The 21,820-nt window shown below is 37.7% G+C and overlaps 1 pseudogene; it reads left to right on the top strand.

Moving 5' to 3' along the window:
• The first annotated feature begins 18,198 nt into the window (after positions 1-18,198).
• LOC149138459 (uncharacterized) lies at positions 18,199-18,764 on the top strand (annotated as a pseudogene).
• Positions 18,765-21,820: the final 3,056 nt, after the last annotated feature.

Raw genomic sequence — 21,820 nt, forward strand, 5'->3', positions numbered from 1 at the left:
GTTGCACAGTGGTATTGATTCAATTTCGATTTCAATAGGTTTTGTATGGTTTGCATAACAGTTACAATTACTTGGGTTTCGATTTCCATAGCTTTTGATTTCCATTGTATGGTTTGCGCTTATGGTTGGTTTGCGTTTATGGTTATGTTGAACAGTCATCATTGAGATTTGGAAGTGCGTCCTGTAAGGGATTCGATCCCTGTGTGTCTTTTAAAAGCACCATCATAAACTCTGTTTTTGTTTTACAATTCATTTATGATCTCTATATAGTTTGATATAGTGTAAATATCATTGAATGCTGTGTGTTTACTGAACAAGGGTTTTCTGGGTAATATCTTTGTAAGGAGATTAAGATCGTTGTTACAGTCATACACAGTGCTTAGGTTCAGTGTTTAATTTGGTAAATACATCTAATGACAAGCATTGTAATCAGGTATATTAGTAGGATAATCTGAGTGTTTGAATGATAGGTGACATATCCCAGCCTTCCGTAAAGAAGCCTTGTGACCTACATCATAATCACTTAGCCAACAATCCTTTATGTCTATATACTTTAGACGCATGCCTCTAAGCTTACGCACCCTGGTCGATATTAAATATAGTCTAGCCTAGTACCCTAGCTAGAACATTACAGGGCTTTTGGCAAATGTAAAGGAACAACTAAATAAGGTGAAAATAGGGCAGTTAAACAACTTTGGATATGGTTCTATCATAGTTTCATTTTCTCTGTAGAGGGTACCGTTATTGCAACCTCAGAGGATATCACATGAGCTACCTCGATCTAGAGAGCCTCGCATGAGGCAAAGGGTAGACTTGGTGGCTCATCATGGACGAGGACCTATGATGAGGTTCACCCCTACGTTCTTCAGATGGCTATGAGAGCAACTAATCATGATTGAATACTATCCCTATGTTGGAGCGGATTTCTAGGATGATCCAAAGAGGGCGAGTAGTGGGATGACGCAAGTAAAAAACATTGTCATTTTGGATATTTTTTGTTTTTTAAAGTATTACGTTTTTTATTTGTTTTTAATGTGTTAGAGACTAAGTATCGGTTCTAAATGCAGACATCGAACTGGTGCGACCAATGGGTATGTCCCCACTCCATCGTTCAGCACAACCACAATTTGGACAAGTTGGAGCTAGTGGGGCAAAGATGGCAGAGTTGGGAGATCCAGACCTGATAGAGACACTGGTCGAGTTTGAGCACCATGTAGAGGGTTTGATCCACAACATTCTGGATACTAGGGTTGATGACATCCTTATCCGTTTATAGGCATACACTGTAGGAGTGCCAACTCGGATTAGTTGCTTGCTGCGATGGGTTTCCCATGCAATCGTTTGTTACCGTGATTAGTCACTTAGGGCTTTTGAGCCACATTTTGTCTTTTGCATATATTCAGATATTGTAGGCCATTAGCCATATGTGTCTCAAACACAATTTTTGTAAAACTCAAACACTATTTATAGTTTCTAATCTATGGATGTTTTCTTCTTATTCTGGTATCTTGTACAATGTGTGATGATAATTGTATGTTTACAAGTGTTGCAAATGTTTATCTAAGATATAATTAGCCAATGCATCTGTTAATGTATTTAGATGTCTTGGAACATGTTGATATTCAATATAATCAAATTGTCTATCTAAGAGGTGAACTCTCAAAACATGTGTAACATAGTTGGACTCCTCATTGAATAAACGTTATTCAATTGTAGCACCACGAGTTGTGAATCAAGCCTAACAACCAAATGAAAAATACCACGTGAAATGGAATGAGACAATAGTTTGATCAATGCACTATACTCAACGATATTGTTAGTTGAGCGACCAATCCACATTCCTTGCAAACTCACCAACTCGTCAGTAGGAGCATAGATTGCCCATGATGCGGAGGAAAGGTTCTCAGCACTATGAATAACGCCATCACCATAACCAACATATGGTTGAGGGAATTTTGACATCTATAAAAAAAATGTAATCTAGGATAAGCATAAGCAGTAGAAAACTCTCAAGAAAACCACATTGCAAACACACCAACAAACCTCAACACGACTATGTAGAAAAATTCTAAGAATAGTATTTCTTGAGGTACAACCCATTTCGAGGTTGCACCAAGGGAATTCTGTCAAAATCTACAAGCTCGTAGGCCCCTTTTGCAAGTACATGTTTAACTATGTATGGACCTAACCACATGGGTTCGAGTTTTCCAACCCCTAATTTATCGACGTGTTCATATAAAAGGACCAAATCACCTTCTGAGAAGACATGGGGTTTGACATTTTGATCAAATTGTGCTTTGATACATTTTTTATGAGCCTCATTGGCCATCGCAGCATCACAATGAGTCTTGTCTAGACGTGTTAGGTGCAAAAAATGTTCTTCTCTAGCAAAGGTAGTGGGAAGAAATTTGATGACTAGTTTTAGTGACGAAATTTCACATTCGATGGGAAGAAAAAATTCTAGACCATAGAATAACTTGAAATATTTGAATCCGGTCGCAGTGCGAACAAAGCTACAATATGCCCACAGAGTTGAAAAAATGATGGTAATGCTAATTCAATTTATGAATCCCTACCATTTGTTGAAGCATAATTTTCAATACTTTGTTGATGGCTTTTACCTGATCATTGGATTGTGGGTAGTAGGGAGTTGAGTTTCATGCCGTAAGCCCAACTTAGCAGTCAATTCAAACATCATGTAATTACGGAAATGTTTCCCATGGTCCGTGACTATAGCTTGTGGTACTCCGAATATCGCAATAAAATGGTTAAATAGGAAATGTGCAGTAGTTTTTCCATTGTTGTCATATGTAGGAATCGCCTCAATCCACTTAGTGAAATAATCAACTACAACGATTGTATAACCATGCCCCAACTGAGTGAGGTTTACATGTCATGAAGTCAATACCCCATTTGGCAAATGGTCCAACAACGACAACTGGATGTAATGGAGCAGGTGGAGCACAAGATTTACGATTATGAATCTGGCATGCATGAAACTTTTGGACTGCTAAGATACAATATCAAAATATAATGGGCCAAAAGTAATCAACACGTAATATTTTATTGGTAGTAGCATATCCAAACATATGTCCACCGCATGCTCCAACATGACAGTGATTTAGAGCTTTCTCGGCTTTTGTATGTGTGAGATAATGATGAAAAATTGCATCGACACCATGGTGATAAAGAGTATCACCTATTATGATATATGTTTGGTCAATTTAGTGTATCTTAAATTGCTATTTAAAATGTCAATTCGGGAGTCGTAAACTGCTGAAGTGAAGTGCACTGTATGTACAAGATAACCGATTTCTTAGTCTTTTGTCGTTTTTGAGTTTTTTAGTTTGTTTTTGGGTTTATCTTCTATGGATTCCCTAGTGTGAGATGGCGAAATTGAAAGTTAAGTATGGATGGTAATGGTGATTTCTACAATGATTCAAGTATGAATGGTAATGGTGATTTCTACAATGATTTTCCAAACTTTAAAGTTCTCAAAAGAAGGTTTCAAACTGACTGTGATGAAATCAATTCTCAAAAGGAAATAAATGTACCAAAACAGTGAACTAGTGACAATGGCCCAGTATCCTTACTGCTGTGTGAAAAAGAAAATAAAAACTGAACTCAAAGCAACTCAAAGACTGAAAGCAAAGCAAACTAAATCACACTACTTCAACCCACATTCTGAACCTTCACCTTTCGACTCGCTCCGGCTATAGGAACTAATCATAAACAAGCTGAGTAATATGATATCTAAATTGCAGGAAATCAGATTGCATAAAAGGAAACTAAGATTTAACTACTCATTCATATTTCAATTCTTGAAAATGACATAAGTAATTTAATCTCTAACTTGCAGGAAAGCAAACTAAATCATACTACATCAAGTAATATTCTGATTCCTCACTAATTGAATCGCTTGGCTATAGAAAGGAAATCATAAACAGATGAGTAATATGATATCTAAGTGGCAGAAAAGTAAATAAGCAAAGCAAAACTAAAAGAAATGACAATGCTGGAATTAAAACTTAGTAAATGAAAATCAACGGAAAGGACAAGATGATCTCATGTCAGTAGTCATTAAAAATATGTAAATTTGCCCAGGCTGCCTACAAAACTTGTAAGAAAAGCACTGATCAGCTAACAGTTAACATAAAAGGAAATATGGACAGTAGTTAACCATGAACATCAGAACAGCATAATTTATACAAGCTAATGATTATAAAAGCAGTAAATGAAAGCAAGTAAGAAACTATACAGAGCCTTGGTGTACAGGGGCCCTCTGCAACCTCAGCCAGTCAGTACTCAGTCACAAATCGAATTTAGGAATGCTGTCTTCTCATATATTAAAGTGCAGTAATAAGACAAGAGTAAAGCACAGTACAGTGGGTTTATAACAACAGTCAAAATTACATCTGAAAAGCTAACTATCCAACGTATACCAACGCGTTATTTATAAGTGAAAATGCTGCAACTAATTCCTAGATTCTACGCTGCCAAACAAACACGTAAATCTCCACGGCCTGAGATCTAGAGTTATGGTAATCATGACAGTTAAATCCATGGAGTGGCGGCTACTCGATTCAGTTCACGGGTTGATCTACAGGTGTGCCAATACCTCAGGAAATTGAGGATCGTGCCACGCAAACCTTCACGTGGGCAAAACAGAGTCGTGCCACTGCAAAACTCTTGGGTTGGCCCTTCCTTTGACCGTCTTTGACCATGACTGTTTATGAGTGATTTGGCTAAACTGAGGGGACATGCTCCATGTACATGTCACTTGCAGCTTTCCCATGTGGCCAGTTTCTCCATTGGACACATGTAACATAGTATTTAACAAAATGGCTGCGGAAACTTGAGCTGGCTACGGAAAGTGACAAGTTTCCGCAGCTGCTTGAACAAAAATCTAAATCAAACAACAGTCATAAACATAGTTAGGAAACCATTTCATAATCTCTTTTTAGACTAATATGCAATGATTTGACAGCTTGGTGGATGAAGTAAATGGAAAAGAAGGATGAAAATGTATATAGGGAAGTGCAGGTTTGGGACTCAACATACCCCCACTGTGAAGATGTTGCATGTCCTCATGAAACCAAAATTTAGTCATTCCCCTCTAATCCATATGTTCTGAAGCTTCTGCTAGGACATCTAGCTCTCTTTTCTTCTTCTTTGGTGCTACCACCATCTTGGGTTTCCTTATTAGACATCTGAATTTGAGATTGATCAATGCTCTGCTCAACTTCCTGCACTTTTTCTTCAGTTTCTTGTTTTTCTTTTGCCATAGTCCCAAATGAAGCATAGTGTTATCATGAATAATTTTATCTACTTTGCTTTGCTCCTTGAGTGCTTCATTTTCTTGCTTGATATGCTTGTTTAGAACCTCTAATTCAAATACCTCCTGCTTTAAGGACTGAACTTGTGCATTTGGTGGCAGAGTGGTACTCGGACCTGTAGCTGATTTTTCTAAAGATTCCAAGTAGTCATATACCTCCTGTTGATTGGGATCTACTTCAGATGTCTTTCTTGAACTAAGTTCAAAATCTTGTGGAGGAGGAGGACTGCTCTCTAGCTCTGGTCGAGAAGGGCTTTCATCATGTGGAGGACTAGTTTCAATACTTGGCTGAGGACGAGGTGGACTACAACTAGCTGGAGGTTTCTCGGGTGTCTCTCCACCCAAGTCAATGAAGCGGGGCCGTTTTATTTGTGTTTTACTCCACTTTCCTCTTAGCCTGGTGCTTCTCCTTAAGTATGGTGGACTAGTACTCCTTTCTTGTATACTCTGTTTCCCTTTTTCCTTTTTCTTTGCTATAGTAGCCTGTTCTTGAAGATGCACTAATCTCTCTGACAGTGGTTGATAATCCTCCTCTATGGATGGCTCGGGTGATTGGTAGACTTCTTGGATGGTTCTTTTGCCTTTCTCTTTTCTCTGTTTCTTGTTTTTAGTTCTGTTCTCTTTTCCTTTTTGACCAACTTCTTGAGTTTCTGTAGTAGGGGAGTCTTGGACTATGGAACTCTTTTCTTTTCTCCTACTTTTTCTTGGTGTCTTTGGTGTACTACTTTCAGAGGCCTCAGATGGCTCTTGAAAGTAGTTTCTTATCAAGAATTGTTCCCAGGTATCTTTGTTTTTCTTTAGTTGGTCCTCAATGAGAATTTTTACAAGTCCATGATGGTATAGATGAGGTTCTATATTGCCTATGTGTTTTTGGACTGTAATACTCATCTTCTTCAAACTTAACAGTAAGAAATAAGGCAAATTAAGAGTTTGACTCTCTAACAAATTCATCAACAGTCTAGCATGGTACATGTACATTGAACCAAAGCGTCCTTCACAAGTGACAAATTTTTGGATAACTAATAGCACACTGGCCCATTCTTCTTTCAATGCATGAACAAGAATTCCTTTAGTAAACACAGTGGTGTCCATACCTGGGTTTCTTAGCATAATTCTCCATGCCTGTTCATCTACGCTTTTGTTTTTGAACCATTGCTCACCTTCCTGGGGTAAGCCTGTGGTAGCTGCTACTGTTGTTTCAGTCACCGTGAGTTTCAAGTCTCCAATCTCCACCATTTGACCATCGAAGGACCGTGCAAAAGCTTTGGTTACCTCTTTGTTATAACCTTTAAACCTTTGGATGAAGCGTAACCATTTGGCTTTCTTCAACAAATCTTTTGCCTGAGGGTAACCTTCTAAATATTTCGGTCCTTCTAGTTCTGCCCTTAGTAGTTTTCCCATTCCTTCCTTTGTTTTGAGTTTCAACCGAGGATTCAATTGCGTGTGAGGGTTTAGCAGAGGGAAGGTAGCTCGGTTGCAGGGTTTATGGTAAAATGCAGTGGCTGCAATCGGTAGTAGGTAACGGGAATGCTTCGGATTATAGGCGGAACAGAGGATGAGCAGCCGCAAATGAGTTCACAAATTGAAATGCGTGTATGTGAAGAGGATGATCTTAATAAAATGGTAAGTGAATGGAGTGGAGTCGAGATTTTTGAATTAACGGCTGCGTACGAAATATCACACGTTTTAATGGATGGCTGCGGGAAATGCGGTGGAGAGGAGCCGTAATGGGATAGGTCACATCTCATGAGTACAGGTGGTAAATGAAAGTGCAGTCAACTTGAGTTTAAACCCGAAAATCAATCATGAGACCGTTAAGAAATGAATGCATGGTGTGTGGAGTAATATCGTGGAATAGGAGTGGGTAATGGAGCTATCGTACCGAATCATTGCACATAGTATAGCTTTTATGGTTTGATAACTACGCATAACCATGACTTTAATTGCTATTTGATAAAAAAATTTGCTCATACCTTTGGAAACTTGTCATTTCTTGCTCATAGCTTTTAACCAACTGCTTTTCCTTGATGTCTTGGAGATGCTCCATGTCTTCATAGCATTTTCTCAATTACACCTGCATTTTCATGATTATTGCACTAACATTTTGACTGTGAATTTGAAAAACAGACTGGTGGTAGCTGCAGAAAACGTTTCTAGCTGCGGAAACTGTTTCTGGCTGCGGAAACTGCTTCCAACTGTGGAAACTGGGACAACACCCACTTAGCTGAACAAAGATAGTTAGAAAAGAACTAACTGAGTGAAAATAGTCCTGAAAGGGACTTTTATTGATGAAATGAAACTGAAATGAGCGGAATGGAGTGAAAGTGAAGCGGAGTGAAGTGGAATGAAAATAAGAATGAGATGGAGATGGAGTGAAATGGCAAATGAGGTGGAGTGAAGATGGAAAAAGAAGGAGAGGAGAGATTTTTTTTTTTTGGAAAATATAGAGTGTCAGGTGTCCCTGATTTTCACTCTATATTTTCTGTATAAGACCGCCAATCTATGATTGGTTTTCAGGCTTATACAGTTTTTTTTTTTTTTTTTTTTTTTTTTTTTTTAAACTAAAAGGAACAAAGGCTAGGCTGGTGGGGAAGAAGGATTCTTCTCCACCAGCCTTATTGCAAAATTCTCTTAGAACATTTTTAAAAATTCCTCTTTTGAGAGTGGTTTATGATAAATTTTCAATCGGTGGCCATTCACAATAAGAGGAGTCTGAAATTCATCAATGGTCTTGATTCTTACCGCTCCATTGTTAAAGAATTTGTCAATCTCATATGGCCCAAGCCAATGGGTCTTAAATTTACCTTTGAAGTCTTTAAACTTGGAATCAAACAGTAGCGCCCAATCTCCCTCTTGAAACTTTTTCTCTTTGATATATCTGTCATGCCAATTAGCTCTTTGATGTTGAACTAGATCAGTCCTTAAAATTGCTTCTTATCTGATCTCATCTAGCTCATTCAGCTGCTCCATTCTGTGCTTTTGGGCTTCTGATAGATTCATCTCCAACTAGACTGCCATCTTGAAAGTCTTGACTTGAAACTCAATGGGGAGCAGAACTTCTTTCCCATAAACAAGTTCATAGGGAGAATGTTCTGCTGTATTCCTCCATGTAGTTCTGTAGGCCCACAAGGCTTCAAGAAGCCTCTTTGCCCAATCTCTTCTGTGTAGATGGACAGTTTTGGTGATGATGCTCTCAAGAACTTTATTTGTAGACTCCACTTGGCCATTTTCTTGCGGATGGTAAGGAGTAGATTTTCTGTGCTTGATTTTGTATTCTTCCATCAGCTTCTCCATCAAGTTAGATGTAAATTGACTTCCCTGATCTGTCACAATTTCTCTTGGGACACCAAAACGAGTAAAAATATCCTCATAAAGAAAATGAACAACTGAATTTTCAGTGGCAGAAGGCAATGCTTTGGCTTCTACCCATTTAGTGACATAATCAGTGCATACCAATATATACTTCTTCTGTTTAGATGGTGGATTAATCGGTCCAATGAAATCTAAAGCCCATTTTTCAAAGGGTTCGATGAGGACCTGTGGTTGTAATGGCATTTCATTTGAAAGAGTCGGTCTCCCAACTCTTTGGCAGCTGTCACACCTTCTGACATATTGTTTTGCATCTTTGAAAAGGGAAGGCCAATAATATCCTAAAGAAAGGATTTTATAGGCTGTCCTTTTGTCAGCAAAGTGTCCACTGCATGGTTCATCATGACATGCCTTGGGGATGTCAGGCATTTCATCTTCCCGAACACATCTTCTGATCACACAATCTAGCCCTGTTTTAAACAATTCATTAGAAATCCATGAATAATTCGAACTCTCCTGAATAATTCTTCTTTTTTCACTAGGAAATAAATGTGGAGGTAGCTTTCCTGTAACCAAATATTTAGCAATATCTGCATACCAAGGAGTCTTAGTAGTTACTGCAAATAAATATTCATCTGGAAACTTATCCTCTACAGGAGAATCTTCATTAGTATTTTGGATTCTAGACAAGAAATCAGCTACTGTATTTTGTTTCCCTGGTCTATCCAACAAAGTAATATTGAATTCTTGTAAAAGTAAGAGCCATCTTGTAACTCTGCCATTAGTAACAGGTTTTTTCATTAGATATCTAATTACAGAATGATCAGTATGGACAAAAGTTTCATAGCCTGTTATATAATGTCGAAACTTATTGATTGCATGAACAACAGCTAAGAATTCTTTTTCAGTCACAGTATAGTTTATCTCGGTGGGAGTCAAATTTTTACTGGTGTAGTAAATGGCATAAGGAACTAAATCCTTTTGACCCAACACAGATCCTAGAGTTGTATCTGAAGCATCTGTAGAAATATGGAAAGGAAGTTTCCAATTTGGCCCTCTCAAAATGGGTGCTTCAGATATTCTTGTTTTGAAAGTTTCAAATGTAGATTGACAATCACGATCCCATTTGAATTCATAGTCTTTTGTAAGTAATTTGAAGAGTGGAGATGCTATTTTGGTGAAGTTTTCAATAAATCTTCTATAGTATCCAGTAAATCCAAGGAAACTTCTAACATCTTTCTGACAATTTGGAATAAGCAACTTGGAGATGACTTCAACTTTTGATCTATCAACTTTAATCCCATCCCCTGAAATATGATGTCCTAAAACAATCCCTTCAGTAAACATCATAAAGCATTTTTCATGACTCAATGAAAGGTTTATTTCTTTACACCTTATAAGGACTTTTTCCAAATTCTCTAATGCCTCTTCAAATGAATTACCATAAACTGTAAAATCATCCATATAAACCTCTACACAATCATGGATTAGATCAGAAAAGATTCCTAGTACTGCCCTTTGAAATGTTGCGGGTGCATTACATAATCCAAAAGGAAGTACTCGGTAAGCAAAAGTACCCCATGGACAGGTAATGTGGTCTTATCTTGATCTTCAAGTGCTACCTGAATCTGATTATAGCCACTAAAACCATCCAAAAATGAAAAATACTTTTTGCCTGCTAAAGTATCTAATACCTGATCAATAAAGGGTAAAGGAAAGTGATCTTTCAAAGTCGCTTTGTTCAATTCCCTGTAATCAATGCATACCCTCCATTTACCATTCTTTTTAGGTACTATAACCAAAGGAGAAACCCATCGGCTATCTGAAATTGGATAAATGAAGTTTACATTGAGTAGTTTTTGGAGCTATTCTTTCACTATCTCCCTAAGGTTTGGATTCATCCTTCTCTGAGGTTGTCTGATTGGTCTACTGTTTTCCTCAATGTAGATGTGATGAATGCAAGTCTTAGGGTCAATACCTTTCATATCAGTATACTCCCATGCAAATGCAGTAGAATGTTTTTGCAAGATTTTGGTTAGCTCTCCCTGTTGTGATCTTTCCAAGTTTTTGTTGATATTCAATGTTTTACCTGGAAAGATCTCAATGGCAGAACTACCAAACTCTTCCATAGAGAAAAGAGACATTTGTCTAGATGATAGATACTCAATGTCAGAATCTAACTGAAATTGTGTGTGGTCATATTCTAAATATGTTTCAAAGTTTTCTAATGTGTTCAGAATTTGACTATCTTCACTGATTTCAGAAATGGTAAAGACAGGTTGTATAGTATCCTCATCATCAACCCACTCATTATCTCCTATTTCTGTAATTGCTTTTGCTGGAGGATACAGATTGAATTTCTTTGTTGAATTACCATCAGAGATATACATATCCCCAGACCTACAACTGATAAAAGCATCAGCTGTGGCTAGCCAAGGTCTTCCTAAGATGAGAGGGTGTCCTCCTAAATTACTCTTGGGAGTTAAAATCATGAAATCTACTGGATATTCCCAAGAGTCTAAGGAGACCGAAATGTCTTCTAATACACCATCTGGTTTGATAATTGATCGATCTGCAAGTTGCAGTAAAGTAGGTGTAAAAAGAAGATTAGGAAGTTTCAGCTATTCCATAGTCTGTCTACTCATAATGTTGATAGCAGCCCCTAAATCAATCAAAGTATTTGGAATTTCTACCCCATTCATGTGAGTTTTGACAATCGGACTACCGGGATCTACATACTTCTGCATAGTAATTTTTCCCATCATGATATCTGCAATTTTTCCTACCAGGTGGATTCTTCTTGTATCTCTTGGTTTCCTTCCTGGTCTTTTAAGACTCAACTCCTTTATTGTTTTTGCTAGAATAGGAATCTCTCTAATGGCTTGTAACAAGGGAATCTTGATACAAACATTCTTCAATTCATCTAGAAAATCATAGTCAGGCAACAAGATTTGTTTTTCCACCCCTTTGTCAATTTGTAATCTTTCAGGAAAAGGAGGTGTGGATGAAGATGCAGGTTGCTCAACTATAGGAGTTGTGGGGGTTGACTCTTTTTCTTTTTCTTTTTGAGTGCTTGGGTTTTGAAGAGATGCTTCAAAACCTTTATTGGCTTCAAGAGAATCTTCCTCAGAAATGCTTTGCTTTTGAGTATCTACAGAAGGCTTATCTAAAACTCTACTAGATCTGAGTTGTACATCATTGAGAGGGACTATCATATAGGTATGAAATTGTTGACCTTCTACCATGTAAGCATTTTGAGGGTTTTTATTGTTGGGGTTTGGCAATGGCTGGGAAGGTAGTTGATTTGGCTTTTGTTGGAATGGAAGCAAGAGTTGAGAATTTGGATTCTATTAAGAAGGTTGTTGTTGTTGTGGAAATGGCAATGATAGTTGTGGATTTTGATTTGGAAGTTGTGGAGCTTGTTGGTTTTGAAAAGATGGAGGATATTGATAAAATTGAGCAAATCTCCCATAAGGATTTTGCATACCTTGTACCCATGATTGAAAAGGATTTTGAGGTTGGGACCAAGGTTGTTGCCAAGGATTCCAATTTTGTGGGGTTTGAAAGTTCATAGAGTTGTTAAACCCTTGGTTTTGTTGCCCCTGCCAAGGTCTCCTTGCAACAAAACAGAGAGATTCAATTGTATTTGGATCTTCTTGAAAGACAGCTTTGAGCCCAGGAATTGAAGGAAAATCCTTGGTCTCATGATTCTCTGAACAAATCACACATGTTTCTACAACTTTTGCATCCAAGGGACATTCCCTTAGAGCATGTTTCTTTTTACATTTTGGGCAAAAGATGGCCAAAGCTTCAGCTTTTGCTTTCTGCTTGTTTTGTATTTTAAGGGTGTCTAGTTGCTCACTAAGACTCCCTAAGATATCAGTTTTGAATTCATCAAGCATATTGCCAATCTCAGCCCTACTTACTGATCCAGTTACAGATTTGTTTGCTCTAATGAGAGAAGGATCTCTAGGCCCTTTTCCGGTTTTAGATTTTCCCCTTGAGAGATGGACACATAGCTCTGCTATATCATGAAGTGGAAGTTGAGATATATCTCCTTTTCCCATCATGTTCAAAATATCTATCCATTCATCTCTAATGGATTTTAATAGAAGGGCTTTCAAGGTTTCCTCATCTAAGTTACTCATTTTTGCTCTTTTCAGGTTGTATTGAAATCTTTCAAGTAAATCCTCCAAGTTTTCATCTTCTCTTTGCACCATTTTGAATACTTCATCCTTGTGATTGGTGGGCATACAATAGTCCAGGTATCTATCCAAAAATGTTTGTTTCATATCATTCCAAGTCCTAATGGATTGAGTGAGTAATCCCATGAACCATTTCAAAGCAGCTCCTTTCAATGTTGAAGGAAACAGTTTGAGTTTTTGAGAGTCTTCCAGATAATCATAAGTTCGACACACAACCTCAAACTCAAATAGAAATGTTTCAAGATCCTCATTTCTTAACCCATGAAAGTTTGGGATGACAGATGGTGAAATGTTTTTCATTGTTGCTCGAGAATCCTCATCGACTATAGGAAATCCGAATGAGTTATCTCCATCCCTATTTCCCCCATTGTTACCTCTACCTCCTCCATTATTTCCTCCTCCTCCTCCTCTACCTCTACCTCTACCAAATCCGTTTACTACTTCCTCTATCATGGTAGTTTCCTCAGAGACTTCAGAGTCCTCTGGTTCCTCTACTAATGGCGAACGAGGAGGAATTTCTCCCTCTTCTTCCTCAGGTGATTCTACTTCTTCAATTACAATGTGTCTCCCTGTAGAAAGAAAGAAAGGATCTTTTCCTAATTCAGATTCGATGGATGGTGTGGGAGAGTCTCCTAATTCAACTACTGCCTCTTGAATTCCAGGAATCCTAAGGCTAGGAGTGTGAGTTGGAGATGATGGAGGTGTCTCTTGTCTATTCGTTGAAGTAGATGGAGTTGTAAAAATCGAACTCTTTGCCCTAGCTAAAAACCTTCCCCTAGAATCTCTTGCTCTATGCATGTCATTTTTTCTTTCTTTTTTTCTTCAAGTTGGGCTAATAATTCTCTTTCTGATCTTCCAGGTCACTCTAGGTGCAAGAAGAGAGCATACTCAAGAAATTATTAAACCAATAACTTTCTCTTTTCTGATCCTCCAGTTCATACTAAGTGCAAGAGGAGAGCATACTTTGAGAGGTTATCAATTTTCCTTCCTTGAAATTTCCTTTTTTTTTTTTTTTTAAGAAATTGGCTACCTAGTTTCACTTCCCCGACAACGACGCCAAAATGTTTGGTCAATTTAGTGTATCCTAAATTGCTATTTAAAATGTCAATCCGGGAGTCATAAACTGTTGAAGTGAAGTGCACTGTATGTACAAGATAACTGATTTCTTAGTCTTTTGTCGTTTTTGAGTTTTTTAGTTTGTTTTTGGGTTTATCTTATGTGGATTCCCTAGTGTGAGATGGCGAAATTGAAAGTTAAGTATGGATGGTAATGGTGATTTCTACAATGATTCAAGTATGAATGGTAATGGTGATTTCTACAATGATTTTCCAAACTTTAAAGTTCTCAAAAGAAGGTTTCAAACTAATTGTGATGAAATCAATTCTCAAAAGGAAATAAATGTATCAAAACAATGAACTAGTGACAATGGCCCAGTATCCTTACTGCTGTGTGAAAAAGAAAATAAAAACTGAACTCAAAGCAACTCAAAGACTGAAAGCAAAGCAAACTAAATCACACTACTTCAACCCACATTCTGACCCTTCACCTTTCGACTCGCTCCGGCTATAGGAACTAATCATAAACAAGCTGAGTAATATGATATCTAAATTGCAGGAAATCAAATTTCATAAAATGAAACTAAGATTTAACTACTCATTCATATTTCAATTCTTGAAAATGACATAAGTAGTTTAATCTCTAACTTGCATGAAAGCAAACTAAATCATACTACATCAAGTAATATTCTGATTCCTCACTAATTGAATCGCTTGGCTATAGAAAGGAAATCATAAACAGATGAGTAATATGATATCTAAGTGGCAGAAAAGTAAATAAGCAAAGCAAAACTGAAAGAAATGACAATGCTGGAATTAAAACTCAGTAAATGAAAATCAACAGAAAGGACAAGATGATCTCATGTCAGTAGTCATTAAAAATATGTAAATTTTCCTGGGCTGCCTACAAAACCTGTAAGAAAAGCACTGATCAGCTAACAGTTAACATAAAAGGAAATATGGACAGCAGTTAACCATGAACATCAGAACAACATAATATATACAAGCTAATGATTATAAAAGCAGTAAATGAAAGCAAGTAAGAAACTATACAGAGCCTTGGTGTACAGGGGCCCTCTGCAACCTCAGCCAGTCAGTACTCAGTCACAAATCGAATTCAGGAATGCTGTCTTCTCATATATTAAAGTGCAGTAATAAGACAAGAGTAAAGCACAGTACAGTGGGTTTATAACAACAGTCAAAATTACATCTGAAAAGCTAACTATCCAGCGTATACCAACACGTTATTTATAAGTGAAAATGCTGCAACTAATTCCTAGATTCTACGCTGCCAAACAGACACGTAAATCTCCATGGCTTGAGATCTAGCGTTATGGTAATCATGACAGTTAAATCCATGGAGTGGTGGCTACTCGATTCAGTTCACGGGTTGATCTACAGGTGTGCCAATACCTTCGGAAATTGAGGATCGTGCCACACAAACCTTCACGTGGGCAAAACAGAGCCGTGCCACCGCAAAACTCTTGGTTTGGCCCTTCCTTTGACCGTCTTTGACCATGACTGTTTATGAGTGATTTGGCTGAACTGAGGGGACACGCTCCATGTACATGTCACTTGCAGCTTGCCCATGTGGCTAGTTTCTCCATTGGACACCTGTAACATAGTCTTTAACAAAATGGCTGCGGAAACTTGAGCTGGCTGCGGAAAGTGACAAGTTTCCGCAGCTGCTTGAACAAAAATCTAAATCAAACAGCAGTCATAAACATAGTTAGGAAACCATTTCATAAGCTCTTTTTAGACTAATATGCAATGATTTGATAGCTTGGTGGATGAAGTAAATGGAAAAGAAGGCTGAAAAGGTATATAGGGAAGTGCAGGTTTGGGACTCAACAATATAATGACGATCTTAGTATCGAATATGATGTTGATCAAAACGAGTGGTTCTAGGCTAGAAAGTTTGGGTCTAGAGATAAATGATTATATATCCATACCACTAATCAAAGGAATCAATCAGAAACAACGTTTCAACATGAATAAGATCGTCAGTTGTTGGTTCTGAATGAGGAGAGGGAAGGTCGCATATCAGTTCCACAAAGAATAAGGGTTTATTATATCTTTAATTAACAAACTCTAAATTGAACTCTTGGAGGATAACAATCCACTTCGAGTATTTTCCTCCAAGCAGTCGACGCGATAGTATGTAAGTCACAGGGTTACAATTAGAAATGACAATAGCCTTGTGAAGCAGTATATAGTGGTGAAACATTTGGACAACTTGCACGACTGCCGAAGCTAACTTTTCAATGTGAGAATACTTGGTCTCAGTATCTGTTAAATTACGACTCAAGTAGTAAATAAGATGTTCGTCACTCGAGTCATCTTCTTGTACCATTACCATGGCGATAGTCGTAACACATACAATAAGATATAGGAAATAACCATGATGATAGTCGGGGGGATACATTAATGATGCACAAGATCATATGTTCTTTAGGGCACCAAAATCCTTTTGTGCAGTATCATCCCAACGAAAGGGAACCCCTTTTTTCAATAATAAGGTAAAACCTTTAGTAATCTCAATGTAATTAGGGATGAACCGCGTAGAAAGTTAGCCTTACCTTGTAGGCATTGTAACTAAACCAGAGTAGAAGGAGTAGACAAATCAAGAATTCCTTGAACTTTTAATGGACAAATACGGATCCATTGCTTGGACACAATGAAGCCCAAGAGCTGGCCAAATTTGACACAAAAGACACATTTGTGTGGATTTAATCATATCTTATAGTGCCAACATCTAATCCAAATGGAAAGTGGCATCCACCCATGGTATTCATTCACCCATGGTATTTATCCACCCATGGTATTTATCCACCCATGGTATTGTAAGTGGCATCCACCCGTGGTATTATCCCATGGTATTGTAACTCAAGAAGGCTATAAAAAATGAGCCTCACTTTGTAAAAGGATAGATTGGTCCTCCATAATGTAGTGGCCAAAAGTTTCTTTCAATTGAAAAATGGTTTCTTGAATGGTTATCTTCCTTATGTGTTCAATACTTATTTTGAATATTGTGTCATTTCTCCTCGTCTTTAGGTATCCTAAATCTTGTCCCCTCCCAAGATTTGGATTAGTGGTATTAGAGCCAAGTTATGACTCCATCGTAATTAGGGTTTTAAGGGCCTCCGCTGAAAGTTCTCAAATCTACCGAATGAGCATTGTTTTCAGCTCCAGCCTTGAGAGTGGAAAAAGGTGATCTTGTACTTCCAGCAATTGAAAACACATGGAGGGGTTACGTCTGGGAGATTAAAGCATCTTTTGGCTTATCCAATACACTCACTGTTAGTGGACGCACTCTTCCTGTCAAATTTCGAGTTCCAAATTCCCGTGATTTGTGAAGTTGTGAACAAGATTTTGGAAAAAAAAAGAATTGGATGGAGGAAGCACTCCATCCATCTTGTCTTCTCTTTTCTTGATAAAAGTGTGGTGTGACATTATGAATCCATCTTGCAATGCATCAGAGCACCACACCCAATCCTTCCTCATTTACATTGATATCGATCGTTGTGATGGATCTAATATTTGACTCTCGAGGCAACCAGATCTGGCCCTTGGAGTGTCTTTGATATTATTCTTCCTATTTTTTTTTTTCTAGTTACAATTATGATCAGGGTTGAGTAGACAATTCCATGATAAACTCACTCTGTCTACACGTTCCAACGATTCTATTAGCTTGCGAACTAGGGAGCTATATTTGCAGGAGAAGCGACTAGACCATTAATTGGAGCCTCGAAGCATGGATTATCAACAAGGCTCTCACCAATGAGACACCCACTAGAGGAGTCTCTACCAAAGACATTTTCATCAACACAACTACAGGCTAAAGCACACCCATGCACCATTAATATGTTTCACCTTGTGAAACCGTAGAGCAACACTTAATTGAGCTATTACATGAATCATCAAACACATCATTTGCTTTTTTCCTCAGCATTCCATGCACCTAAGGATTTCACTTCCCCTTTCAAATGATCTCCATGCATAGATATCACTCACCCCGTAGCCATACCACAACTCTGTCGATCAATTAACTAAGCATCCGTAACTCTGTAGAAGGGTCTCCATGATCCCCTTCCTTTTTATTTCTAAAACTCTCAGTGACAAAGCATCAAATTGTAACCAAGCCCTCGGTGGTCCATCCTCACTCAATATTTTCCACTCCAATCTGACCAGAAAATCCAGGCATTCTAAAGCACAGGTTTATGTTCGACCACACCAACATCCTCGGCTAGCAAATCATCTTGTGTATGAAAATATGTTAGGGTAGATGAGAAAAATGAAAGCAGTGGCAATAACGACTCCAGGAGATGCAGATGTTTTGCAAATACAAGTTCTAGATGATTCTCAACTCAATAATGATGAAGTTCTGATGAAAATATCAACAACGAATAAGGTAGATACCCTCCAAAGGCGACATGCATAGCCGTTGCCCAGAGGCACACTGCCTTATCTTGACCTTGAATTCTCAGGCATTATTGAACTTGTCGATGAAAATGTATAGACCTGGAAAGTTGGCAATGGGGTTTGCACACTTCTTAGAGGAGGGTATGCAGAAAATATGTTAGTTCTATCTGGGCATGTCTTCTTGTTCCAAAAGACATTTAATTACATGAAACCACAACCCTTCCATAGTTTGCGTGCACTGTACGGTCTATAGTTTTTATGAAAAGTCACATGTCCATAGATGAGAACTTCCTGGTGCACAGAGGTTCTAGTGGGATTCAAACTTTTTCTATTCAGATAGACAAGTACTTTGGGAGCAAGAAGAGAGGACATCAAGCTTGGAAAATAAGCAATGGTTTTTTTTCTTTGATAGGAGGTTTATATTTGGGCGAGGTGTGAGGTCACTATTTTTGACATTTGTTCTCATCCTCAATCCTGCAACGATATTATGTGTGTTCGTTGCAAAAGAAATTTTGGACAAGTTTTCACATCATGTTGGAGTCTCCATATTGGTTATTGCAGTGGTCTTCACAATATATGTTCTAATTCTTCTTCTTCTCACATTCGGAAGGGATCCTGGAATACTCCCGCCTGAGCATGAAGAAGGTTATAGGTGGGAAGACTCCACATTGACAATTACCTCTTACAAAATAATGGTATTTCAGTGCAGAAAAATTATTGTGATACGTGTACATTGTATAGTCCACCACGATGTTTCCACTACTCTATATACAATAATTTTATGAAGCATTTGAATCATCATTTCCCATGGGTAGGGAAATCCATTGAGTTGTGTAACTATTGTTCTTGCTTTATGTATGTTAGGAAAATTATGGAAACAAATGATGTTATATCCTAGAAATCCATATAAAAAAAAACTTGCATCATTTGTGCTTATATGGTACACATTATTTTCAGTTTGATTTGTTGGTGGAATTACAACAATGTATCTCTACTTGATTAGGACAAATCAAAATTTCAGATATCAACATGATAGAAGAGAAAATCCTTACAACAAAGGAGTAATACACAATTTAAAAGAAATATTATTAAATGCATTCCACCATGGAGGAATTTCCAATCTTTTACAACCTCTCACTAGATAGTGAAAATTTACAAATATAAGCTACTAGATTTCTACTAGGTTGATCGACAAGTAAACTATCTTGAGGTCCATTTGCTAGGCCATGCACTATCAGTTTCACAGTTGGCCCACAAGCATTACACGACATCTCTATCCTCAAACCCTCATTCATCATGGTTATGGGCACCCATAAGCCCAAGGTTATGGGTCAACCACAAAAAACCCTTGTCATCGAATTCCATTTGCTAGGTCACACACTGTTAGCATCACAGTTGGTGATAAGAATTATAGGGTATCTCTATCCTTTGATATTTGTTATTTATGGTTATGAGTCATCCACAAACCCACAGTTCATTGAAGTCCATTTTCTAGACCGCACACTGTCAATATCATAGTTGGTCACAAGCATTATAAGGTATCTCTATCCTCAAAACTTTGTCCATCATAGTTATTGGTCAACCACACACAACTCTTCTCTTTAGTGGCTCTTCATAATGAACAAAGGATTCTCAAAAGGGAACTTCACCAATGGTGACCATTGCTTCTTAAGGGGGGAGGAATGATCCGAATGGAAATTGGCATCCACCCATGGTATTCACCCACCCATGGTATTTATCCACCCATGGAATTTATCCATGGTATTGTAAGTGGCATCCACCCATGGTATTTACCCATGGTATTGTAACTCAAGAAGGTTATAAATAATGAGCCTCACTTTGTAAAAGGACAAATTGGCCCTCCACAATGTAGTGGCCAAAAGTTTCTTTCAATTAAAAAATGGTTTCTCGAATGGATATGTTCCTTCTATGTTCAATACTTATTTTGAATATTGTATCATTTCTCCTCGTCTTCAGGTATCCTAAATCTTCTCCCCCCCGCAAGATCTGGATCAACATCACAAGAAAATTGCTCTGAGATGCATGGGATGATCTTGACGATGTTTAGAATGAGTAGGAAAGTCATCAAGATATGGTTGCATGATATGCTTAATTTCATGGAAAGCATAATTGATAGCTCGTTGGAAAGTCACCCCTACATTATTAAGACCAAAAGGGATTTTGTGATAAGCAAACATACCCCACAATAGATGAAAACACTTTTATGTTGGTCGGAAGGGAGTATGTTCATTTGATTGTAGCCGGAAAATCCATCCATGAATGAGAAAACTTCACTTCTGGCACAATTGTCAACAATTTGGTTGATAAAGGGGGTTGGATAGTTGTCCTTTGGACAAGCTCGATGAATGTCCTTGTAATCAACACACATTCGTATTGTACCATGTTTTTCATTATGGGGATGATATTTGACACCCAATCAGTTAATGGAATAGACTAAATAAAACCAGCTCGTAAAAGCTTCTCAACTTCTTCTTTAATTGAAACAACTTTCTTTGGATGCACTGGATGTAATCATTGTCGAAAAACTTTGGCATCCAGGTAGGTTTTGATTTCGTGCACTACTATACTCAGATCGATACCTAACATCTCTCCATAGGACCAAGCAAACACATCAAGTAATTCTTGAAATAGGGCCTTGTAATTTTTAATCTCATTCGAAGAACAAGATGCACATATGTGAATGTTCTCAACAATTTCGGGTTTGATCGAGATATCAAGGGGAACAATTTCCTCAATACTCACTAGTTTTTTCTCATAAATAACCTCATAAACGGAGAAATGATTCTTAGGGTTTTTAGTAATCTTGGGTGAAAATAAGTTTGCAAAATTATTCTCAAGGATTTCCAGTTGAGGTAGAAAAGAGGAACACTGATGGTTATCGCCCCAGGGTTTCTCATCTGATGACATAATCATCATGAGGATTTCATCTGTAGGAGAGATATCATCGAAATGGTCAGAATGTTAAACTAATCCTGAATCTTGAGAATTATGTAAATCAAGTTCACTAAATTATTTGTTTTAGTAGTTGTAAAACAGGCTAGGTGAATAACTTCATAAGCTAACTCAACAGGATTGAGCGTCATACGATCGCCATAAGAGTTAATCTTGGATTTTTCAGGTATTATACAGGGATCATATGTAATAGTACTAGACAAAATCATATTAATCAGAGAAACCATAGTGGAAATATCGGGAGGAGGGAGTGCGAAAGTTCCCATTAAAGATGAATATTTTAATAATCCTACCCCAACATTATCATATGGAAGTGGGGTTTTACCCACAAGTGGTATATTACCAGTAGTTTGGGAATCAACAAAAAAAGGAAAGTTGATCAATGGCTACAATGCCCCCTTGATGAGGGAAAGTAATTATCTGAAAATAGAATGAGACTATAGATGCCATACAATAAACCCAAGTACGACCCAATAAGAGGCGATAATCTAACCATTCATTAATGATTTCCACTTCTACTA

This window comes from Pinus tabuliformis, chromosome X (assembly GCF_031772625.1).
Source record: "Pinus tabuliformis cultivar Carrire ecotype Pingquan chromosome X, CPIR1, whole genome shotgun sequence".
NCBI classification, from domain to species: domain Eukaryota; kingdom Viridiplantae; phylum Streptophyta; class Pinopsida; order Pinales; family Pinaceae; genus Pinus; species Pinus tabuliformis.